We start from the raw sequence: 10,000 nt of genomic DNA, 5'->3' as shown, positions 1-10,000 counted from the left end.
AAATCCAAGCTCTCAACAGAATCTTTCATTTTTCATTAAGGTTATGTTTGAACATTAAAATGAGGATAAATGTTAGCCAAGTATGCTAGAAATTTACAAGATTCTTGAGATTTAAGGCAAATTTTGAGGCGTTGTGTTTGAGGAAACAATGTGTGGTTGTTGGGGAAATGAAATTGGGCATGGTGGTAAAATGGTTGTCATATTTTCCTTTTTTGAAATGATCCCTTGTTTTAATTGCCAGCAAATTTATCCCAATGATTTTTGCTAAAACAGGAATTGTATTTTTCTGTAGTCAGCTTGGAAATAAATTTCCGCCTATGACAGAATCCAATTGCAGTGAAGCAACCAAACGCAGTGTAGTTTTGTGTGTTGTAGTGGCCGAGTGGTTAAGGCGATGAACTTGAAATCCATTGGGGACTCCCGGCGTAGGTTCAAATCCTGCCGACAACGATACAAGTCTCTTGCACTTAAACTTTACAAACATTTAACACAAATAAAGTTGTGAGCACCATGCCAGCTCGGACCAAGACTACCAAGGCGTATTGGATCTCCTTCAAGATGCGACTGGATGCATCACAATGGAACGTAGCAGGGAGCTTCTTGCCTTCTCATTGTCGTTTGAAAGTAAAAGTACAGGCCTTGTCATGCAGCGTGTTTTTGTCTGTTACTGGTTCACTATGAATTAACTACAAAAAATATTCAGATAGGCACATTTAAGTATCATTTTCTTTATACATGTCTTCCATCATGGGATGAATGCTTTTTAACATGTTAAAGACACCATTTTCATTGGAGTTGGTCTTTAAGGCCTTAGTGCATGACCATCGGATAAACTGAGTTTTAAATCCAAGCTTAAATCCAAGCTCTAATTTCCGCCTACGACAGAATCCAATGGCAGTAAAGGAACCAAATGCTGTATAGTTTCATGTGTTGTTGTGGCCGAGTGGTTAAGGCGATGGACTAGAAATCCATTGGGGTCTCCCCACGTAGGTTCAAGTCCTGCCGACAACGATACAAGTCTCTTGCACTTAAACTTTACAAACATTTAACACAAATAAAGTTGTGAGCACCATGCCACCTCGGACCAAGACTACCAAGGCGTACTCGATCTCCTTCAAGATGCGACTGGATGCATCACAATGGAACGTAGCAGGGAGCTTCTTGCCTTCTCATTGTCGTTTGAAAGTAAAAGTACAGGCTTTGTCATGCAGCGTGTTTTTGTCTGTTACTGGTTCACTATGAATTAACTACAAAAAATATTCAGATAGGCACATTTAAGTATCATTTTCTTTATACATGTCTGCCATCATGGGATGAATGCTTTTTAACATGTTAAAGACACATTTTCATTGGAGTTGGTCTTTAAGGCCTTAGTGCATGACCATCGGATAAACTGAGTTTTAAATCCAAGCTTAAATCCAAGCTCTAATTTTAAGGCGATGGACTAGTAATCCATTGGGGTCACCCCGCGTAGGTTCAAATCCTGCCGACAACGATACAATTCTTTTGCACTTAAACTTCACAAACATTTAACACATATAAAGTTGTGAGCACCCTGCCAGCTCGGACCAAGACTACCAAGGCGTATTGGATCTCCTTCAAGATGCGACTGGATGCATCACAATGGAACGTAGCAGGGAGCTTCTTGCCTTCGCATTGTCGTTTGAAAGTAAAAGTACAGGCTTTGTCATGCAGCGTGTTTTTGTCTGTTACTGGTTCACTATGAATTAACTACAAAAAATATTCAGATAGGCACATTTAAGTATCATTTTCTTTATACATGTCTTCCATCATGGGATGAATGCTTTTTAACCTGTTAAAGACACCATTTTCATTGGAGTTGGTCTTTAAGGCCTTAGTGCTTGACGATCGGATAAACTGAGTTTTAAATCCAAGCTCTCAACAGAATCTTTCATTTTTCATTAAGGTTATGTTTGAACATTAAAATGAGGATAAATGTTAGCCAAGTATGCTAGAAATTTACAAGATTCTTGAGATTTAAGGCAAATTTTGAGGCGTTGTGTTTGAGGAAACAATGTGTGGTTGTTGGGGAAATGAAATTGGGCATGGTGGTAAAATGGTTGTCATATTTTCCTTTTTTGAAATGATCCCTTGTTTTAATTGCCAGCAAATTTATCCCAATGATTTTTGCTAAAACAGGAATTGTATTTTTCTGTAGTCAGCTTGGAAATAAATTTCCGCCTATGACAGAATCCAATTGCAGTGAAGCAACCAAACGCAGTGTAGTTTTGTGTGTTGTAGTGGCCGAGTGGTTAAGGCGATGAACTTGAAATCCATTGGGGACTCCCGGCGTAGGTTCAAATCCTGCCGACAACGATACAAGTCTCTTGCACTTAAACTTTACAAACATTTAACACAAATAAAGTTGTGAGCACCATGCCAGCTCGGACCAAGACTACCAAGGCGTATTGGATCTCCTTCAAGATGCGACTGGATGCATCACAATGGAACGTAGCAGGGAGCTTCTTGCCTTCTCATTGTCGTTTGAAAGTAAAAGTACAGGCCTTGTCATGCAGCGTGTTTTTGTCTGTTACTGGTTCACTATGAATTAACTACAAAAAATATTCAGATAGGCACATTTAAGTATCATTTTCTTTATACATGTCTTCCATCATGGGATGAATGCTTTTTAACATGTTAAAGACACCATTTTCATTGGAGTTGGTCTTTAAGGCCTTAGTGCATGACCATCGGATAAACTGAGTTTTAAATCCAAGCTTAAATCCAAGCTCTAATTTCCGCCTACGACAGAATCCAATGGCAGTAAAGGAACCAAATGCTGTATAGTTTCATGTGTTGTTGTGGCCGAGTGGTTAAGGCGATGGACTAGAAATCCATTGGGGTCTCCCCGCGTAGGTTCAAGTCCTGCCGACAACGATACAAGTCTCTTGCACTTAAACTTTACAAACATTTAACACAAATAAAGTTGTGAGCACCATGCCACCTCGGACCAAGACTACCAAGGCGTACTCGATCTCCTTCAAGATGCGACTGGATGCATCACAATGGAACGTAGCAGGGAGCTTCTTGCCTTCGCATTGTCGTTTGAAAGTAAAAGTACAGGCTTTGTCATGCAGCGTGTTTTTGTCTGTTACTGGTTCACTATGAATTAACTACAAAAAATATTCAGATAGGCACATTTAAGTATCATTTTCTTTATACATGTCTTCCATCATGGGATGAATGCTTTTTAACCTGTTAAAGACACCATTTTCATTGGAGTTGGTCTTTAAGGCCTTAGTGCATGACCATCGGATAAACTGAGTTTTAAATCCAAGCTCTCAACAGAATCTTTCATTTTTCATTAGGGTTATGTTTGAACATTAGAATGAAGATAAATGTTAGCCAAGTATGCTAGATTTTTACAAAATTCTTTAGATTTAAGGCAAATTTTGAGGCGTTGTGTTTGAGGAAACAATGTGTGGTTGTTGGGGAAATGAAATTGGGCATGGTGGTAAAATGGTTGTCATATTTTCCTTTTTTGAAATGATCCCTTGTTTTAATTGCCAGCAAATTTATCCCAATGATTTTTGCTAAAACAGGAATTGTATTTTTCTGTAGTCAGCTTGGAAATAAATTTCCGCCTATGACAGAATCCAATTGCAGTGAAGCAACCAAACGCAGTGTAGTTTTGTGTGTTGTAGTGGCCGAGTGGTTAAGGCGATGAACTTGAAATCCATTGGGGACTCCCGGCGTAGGTTCAAATCCTGCCGACAACGATACAAGTCTCTTGCACTTAAACTTTACAAACATTTAACACAAATAAAGTTGTGAGCACCATGCCAGCTCGGACCAAGACTACCAAGGCGTATTGGATCTCCTTCAAGATGCGACTGGATGCATCACAATGGAACGTAGCAGGGAGCTTCTTGCCTTCTCATTGTCGTTTGAAAGTAAAAGTACAGGCCTTGTCATGCAGCGTGTTTTTGTCTGTTACTGGTTCACTATGAATTAACTACAAAAAATATTCAGATAGGCACATTTAAGTATCATTTTCTTTATACATGTCTTCCATCATGGGATGAATGCTTTTTAACATGTTAAAGACACCATTTTCATTGGAGTTGGTCTTTAAGGCCTTAGTGCATGACCATCGGATAAACTGAGTTTTAAATCCAAGCTTAAATCCAAGCTCTAATTTTAAGGCGATGGACTAGTAATCCATTGGGGTCACCCCGCGTAGGTTCAAATCCTGCCGACAACGATACAATTCTTTTGCACTTAAACTTCACAAACATTTAACACATATAAAGTTGTGAGCACCCTGCCAGCTCGGACCAAGACTACCAAGGCGTATTGGATCTCCTTCAAGATGCGACTGGATGCATCACAATGGAACGTAGCAGGGAGCTTCTTGCCTTCGCATTGTCGTTTGAAAGTAAAAGTACAGGCTTTGTCATGCAGCGTGTTTTTGTCTGTTACTGGTTCACTATGAATTAACTACAAAAAATATTCAGATAGGCACATTTAAGTATCATTTTCTTTATACATGTCTTCCATCATGGGATGAATGCTTTTTAACCTGTTAAAGACACCATTTTCATTGGAGTTGGTCTTTAAGGCCTTAGTGCTTGACGATCGGATAAACTGAGTTTTAAATCCAAGCTCTCAACAGAATCTTTCATTTTTCATTAAGGTTATGTTTGAACATTAAAATGAGGATAAATGTTAGCCAAGTATGCTAGAAATTTACAAGATTCTTGAGATTTAAGGCAAATTTTGAGGCGTTGTGTTTGAGGAAACAATGTGTGGTTGTTGGGGAAATGAAATTGGGCATGGTGGTAAAATGGTTGTCATATTTTCCTTTTTTGAAATGATCCCTTGTTTTAATTGCCAGCAAATTTATCCCAATGATTTTTGCTAAAACAGGAATTGTATTTTTCTGTAGTCAGCTTGGAAATAAATTTCCGCCTATGACAGAATCCAATTGCAGTGAAGCAACCAAACGCAGTGTAGTTTTGTGTGTTGTAGTGGCCGAGTGGTTAAGGCGATGAACTTGAAATCCATTGGGGACTCCCGGCGTAGGTTCAAATCCTGCCGACAACGATACAAGTCTCTTGCACTTAAACTTTACAAACATTTAACACAAATAAAGTTGTGAGCACCATGCCAGCTCGGACCAAGACTACCAAGGCGTATTGGATCTCCTTCAAGATGCGACTGGATGCATCACAATGGAACGTAGCAGGGAGCTTCTTGCCTTCTCATTGTCGTTTGAAAGTAAAAGTACAGGCCTTGTCATGCAGCGTGTTTTTGTCTGTTACTGGTTCACTATGAATTAACTACAAAAAATATTCAGATAGGCACATTTAAGTATCATTTTCTTTATACATGTCTTCCATCATGGGATGAATGCTTTTTAACATGTTAAAGACACCATTTTCATTGGAGTTGGTCTTTAAGGCCTTAGTGCATGACCATCGGATAAACTGAGTTTTAAATCCAAGCTTAAATCCAAGCTCTAATTTCCGCCTACGACAGAATCCAATGGCAGTAAAGGAACCAAATGCTGTATAGTTTCATGTGTTGTTGTGGCCGAGTGGTTAAGGAGATGGACTAGAAATCCATTGGGGTCTCCCCACGTAGGTTCAAGTCCTGCCGACAACGATACAAGTCTCTTGCACTTAAACTTTACAAACATTTAACACAAATAAAGTTGTGAGCACCATGCCACCTCGGACCAAGACTACCAAGGCGTACTCGATCTCCTTCAAGATGCGACTGGATGCATCACAATGGAACGTAGCAGGGAGCTTCTTGCCTTCTCATTGTCGTTTGAAAGTAAAAGTACAGGCTTTGTCATGCAGCGTGTTTTTGTCTGTTACTGGTTCACTATGAATTAACTACAAAAAATATTCAGATAGGCACATTTAAGTATCATTTTCTTTATACATGTCTGCCATCATGGGATGAATGCTTTTTAACATGTTAAAGACACATTTTCATTGGAGTTGGTCTTTAAGGCCTTAGTGCATGACCATCGGATAAACTGAGTTTTAAATCCAAGCTTAAATCCAAGCTCTAATTTTAAGGCGATGGACTAGTAATCCATTGGGGTCACCCCGCGTAGGTTCAAATCCTGCCGACAACGATACAATTCTTTTGCACTTAAACTTCACAAACATTTAACACATATAAAGTTGTGAGCACCCTGCCAGCTCGGACCAAGACTACCAAGGCGTATTGGATCTCCTTCAAGATGCGACTGGATGCATCACAATGGAACGTAGCAGGGAGCTTCTTGCCTTCGCATTGTCGTTTGAAAGTAAAAGTACAGGCTTTGTCATGCAGCGTGTTTTTGTCTGTTACTGGTTCACTATGAATTAACTACAAAAAATATTCAGATAGGCACATTTAAGTATCATTTTCTTTATACATGTCTTCCATCATGGGATGAATGCTTTTTAACCTGTTAAAGACACCATTTTCATTGGAGTTGGTCTTTAAGGCCTTAGTGCTTGACGATCGGATAAACTGAGTTTTAAATCCAAGCTCTCAACAGAATCTTTCATTTTTCATTAAGGTTATGTTTGAACATTAAAATGAGGATAAATGTTAGCCAAGTATGCTAGAAATTTACAAGATTCTTGAGATTTAAGGCAAATTTTGAGGCGTTGTGTTTGAGGAAACAATGTGTGGTTGTTGGGGAAATGAAATTGGGCATGGTGGTAAAATGGTTGTCATATTTTCCTTTTTTGAAATGATCCCTTGTTTTAATTGCCAGCAAATTTATCCCAATGATTTTTGCTAAAACAGGAATTGTATTTTTCTGTAGTCAGCTTGGAAATAAATTTCCGCCTATGACAGAATCCAATTGCAGTGAAGCAACCAAACGCAGTGTAGTTTTGTGTGTTGTAGTGGCCGAGTGGTTAAGGCGATGAACTTGAAATCCATTGGGGACTCCCGGCGTAGGTTCAAATCCTGCCGACAACGATACAAGTCTCTTGCACTTAAACTTTACAAACATTTAACACAAATAAAGTTGTGAGCACCATGCCAGCTCGGACCAAGACTACCAAGGCGTATTGGATCTCCTTCAAGATGCGACTGGATGCATCACAATGGAACGTAGCAGGGAGCTTCTTGCCTTCTCATTGTCGTTTGAAAGTAAAAGTACAGGCCTTGTCATGCAGCGTGTTTTTGTCTGTTACTGGTTCACTATGAATTAACTACAAAAAATATTCAGATAGGCACATTTAAGTATCATTTTCTTTATACATGTCTTCCATCATGGGATGAATGCTTTTTAACATGTTAAAGACACCATTTTCATTGGAGTTGGTCTTTAAGGCCTTAGTGCATGACCATCGGATAAACTGAGTTTTAAATCCAAGCTTAAATCCAAGCTCTAATTTCCGCCTACGACAGAATCCAATGGCAGTAAAGGAACCAAATGCTGTATAGTTTCATGTGTTGTTGTGGCCGAGTGGTTAAGGCGATGGACTAGAAATCCATTGGGGTCTCCCCGCGTAGGTTCAAGTCCTGCCGACAACGATACAAGTCTCTTGCACTTAAACTTTACAAACATTTAACACAAATAAAGTTGTGAGCACCATGCCACCTCGGACCAAGACTACCAAGGCGTACTCGATCTCCTTCAAGATGCGACTGGATGCATCACAATGGAACGTAGCAGGGAGCTTCTTGCCTTCGCATTGTCGTTTGAAAGTAAAAGTACAGGCTTTGTCATGCAGCGTGTTTTTGTCTGTTACTGGTTCACTATGAATTAACTACAAAAAATATTCAGATAGGCACATTTAAGTATCATTTTCTTTATACATGTCTTCCATCATGGGATGAATGCTTTTTAACCTGTTAAAGACACCATTTTCATTGGAGTTGGTCTTTAAGGCCTTAGTGCATGACCATCGGATAAACTGAGTTTTAAATCCAAGCTCTCAACAGAATCTTTCATTTTTCATTAGGGTTATGTTTGAACATTAGAATGAAGATAAATGTTAGCCAAGTATGCTAGATTTTTACAAAATTCTTTAGATTTAAGGCAAATTTTGAGGCGTTGTGTTTGAGGAAACAATGTGTGGTTGTTGGGGAAATGAAATTGGGCATGGTGGTAAAATGGTTGTCATATTTTCCTTTTTTGAAATGATCCCTTGTTTTAATTGCCAGCAAATTTATCCCAATGATTTTTGCTAAAACAGGAATTGTATTTTTCTGTAGTCAGCTTGGAAATAAATTTCCGCCTATGACAGAATCCAATTGCAGTGAAGCAACCAAACGCAGTGTAGTTTTGTGTGTTGTAGTGGCCGAGTGGTTAAGGCGATGAACTTGAAATCCATTGGCGACTCCCCGCGTAGGTTCAAATCCTGCCGACAACGATACAAGTCTCTTGCACTTAAACTTTACAAACATTTAACACAAATAAAGTTGTGAGCACCATGCCAGCTCGGACCAAGACTACCAAGGCGTATTGGATCTCCTTCAAGATGCGACTGGATGCATCACAATGGAACCTAGCAGGGAGCTTCTTGCCTTCTCATTGTCGTTTGTTAGTACAAATACAGGCTTTGTCATGCAGCGTGTTTTTGTCTGTTACTGGTTCACTATGAATTAACTACAAAAAATATTCAGATAAGCACATTTAAGTATCATTTTCTTTATACATGTCTTCCATCATGGGATGAATGCTTTTTAACATGTTAAAGACACCATTTTCATTGGAGTTGGTCTTTAAGGCCTTAGTGCATGACCATCGGATAAACTGAGTTTTAAATCCAAGCTTAAATCCAAGCTCTAATTTCCGCCTACGACAGAATCCATTGGCAGTGAAGCAACCAAACGCAGTGTAGTTTTGTGTGTTGTTGTGGCCGAGTGGTTAAGGCGATGGACTAGAAATCCATTGGGGTCTCCCCGCGTAGGTTCAAATCCTGCCGACAACGATACAAGTCTCTTGCACTTAAACTTTACAAACATTTAACACATATAAAGTTGTGAGCACCATGCCAGCTCGGACCAAGACTACCAAGGCGTATTGGATCTCCTTCAAGATGCGACTGGATGCATCACAATGGAACGTAGCAGGGAGCTTCTTGCCTTCTCATTGTCGTTTGTTAGTACAAGTACAGGCTTTGTCATGCAGCGTGTTTTTGTCTGTTACTGGTTCACTATGAATTAACTACAAAAAATTTTCAGATAGGCACATTTAAGTATCATTTTCTTTATACATGTCTTCCATCATGGGATGAATGCTTTTTAACATGTTAAAGACACCATTTTCATTGGAGTTGGTCTTTAAGGCCTTAGTGCATGACCATCGGATAAACTGAGTTTTAAATCCAAGCTCTCAACAGAATCTTTCATTTTTCATTAGGGTTATGTTTGAACATTAGAATGAAGATAAATGTTAGCCAAGTATGCTAGATTTTTAAAAAATTCTTGAGATTTAAGGCAAATTTTGAGGCGTTGTGTTTGAGGAAACAATGTGTGGTTGTTGGGGAAATGAAATTGGGCATGGTGGTAAAATGGTTGTCATATTTTCCTTTTTTGAAATGATCCCTTGTTTTAATTGCCAGGAAATGCATCCCAGTGATATCTGCTAAGACAGGAATTGTATTTTTCTGTAGTCAGCTTGGAAAAGAATTTCCGCCTATGACAGAATCCAATGGCAGTGAAGCAACCAAACGCTGTTTAGTTTCGTGTGTTGTTGTGGCCGAGTGGTTAAGGCGATGGACTAGAAATCCTTTGGGGTCTCCCCGCGTAGGTTCAAATCCTGCCGACAACGATACAAGTCTCTTGCACTTAAACTTTACAAACATTTAACACAAATAAAGTTGTGAGCACCATGCCAGCTCGGACCAAGACTACCAAGGCGTATTGGATCTCCTTCAAGATGCGATTGGATGCATCACAATGGAACGTAGCAGGGAGCTTCTTCCCTTCTCATTGTCGTTTGAAAATAAAAGTACAGGCTTTGTCATGCAGCGTGTTTTTGTCTGTTACTGGTTCACTATGAATTAACTAC

General features: G+C 39.3%; 10 non-coding genes across 10 annotated transcripts; all 10 read left to right on the top strand.

Moving 5' to 3' along the window:
• Window positions 1-368: 368 nt before the first annotated feature.
• trnas-uga (transfer RNA serine (anticodon UGA)) lies at window positions 369-450 on the top strand. The gene has a single exon. It is a non-coding gene; the product is annotated as a tRNA-Ser (tRNA).
• Window positions 451-929: 479 nt separating this feature from the next.
• On the top strand, window positions 930-1,011 carry trnas-aga (transfer RNA serine (anticodon AGA)). Its single transcript has one exon. It is a non-coding gene; the product is annotated as a tRNA-Ser (tRNA).
• A 1,244-nt stretch (window positions 1,012-2,255) lies between these two features.
• On the top strand, window positions 2,256-2,337 carry trnas-uga (transfer RNA serine (anticodon UGA)). Its single transcript has one exon. It is a non-coding gene; the product is annotated as a tRNA-Ser (tRNA).
• A 479-nt stretch (window positions 2,338-2,816) lies between these two features.
• On the top strand, window positions 2,817-2,898 carry trnas-aga (transfer RNA serine (anticodon AGA)). Its single transcript has one exon. It is a non-coding gene; the product is annotated as a tRNA-Ser (tRNA).
• A 760-nt stretch (window positions 2,899-3,658) lies between these two features.
• trnas-uga (transfer RNA serine (anticodon UGA)) lies at window positions 3,659-3,740 on the top strand. The gene has a single exon. It is a non-coding gene; the product is annotated as a tRNA-Ser (tRNA).
• A 1,245-nt stretch (window positions 3,741-4,985) lies between these two features.
• trnas-uga (transfer RNA serine (anticodon UGA)) lies at window positions 4,986-5,067 on the top strand. Its single transcript has one exon. It is a non-coding gene; the product is annotated as a tRNA-Ser (tRNA).
• A 1,805-nt stretch (window positions 5,068-6,872) lies between these two features.
• On the top strand, window positions 6,873-6,954 carry trnas-uga (transfer RNA serine (anticodon UGA)). Its single transcript has one exon. It is a non-coding gene; the product is annotated as a tRNA-Ser (tRNA).
• A 479-nt stretch (window positions 6,955-7,433) lies between these two features.
• trnas-aga (transfer RNA serine (anticodon AGA)) lies at window positions 7,434-7,515 on the top strand. Its single transcript has one exon. It is a non-coding gene; the product is annotated as a tRNA-Ser (tRNA).
• Window positions 7,516-8,275: 760 nt separating this feature from the next.
• Window positions 8,276-8,357, top strand: trnas-uga (transfer RNA serine (anticodon UGA)). The gene has a single exon. It is a non-coding gene; the product is annotated as a tRNA-Ser (tRNA).
• A 479-nt stretch (window positions 8,358-8,836) lies between these two features.
• Window positions 8,837-8,918, top strand: trnas-aga (transfer RNA serine (anticodon AGA)). Its single transcript has one exon. It is a non-coding gene; the product is annotated as a tRNA-Ser (tRNA).
• Window positions 8,919-10,000: the final 1,082 nt, after the last annotated feature.

The sequence above is a fragment of the Oryzias latipes genome, chromosome 3, assembly GCF_053564925.1.
Source record: "Oryzias latipes strain Hd-rR chromosome 3, Olatipes_Hd-rR_3.1".
Taxonomy (NCBI): domain Eukaryota; kingdom Metazoa; phylum Chordata; class Actinopteri; order Beloniformes; family Adrianichthyidae; genus Oryzias; species Oryzias latipes.
Note: the sequence above shows the minus strand (reverse complement) of the source record. Positions and strands in the feature narration are given on the sequence as shown.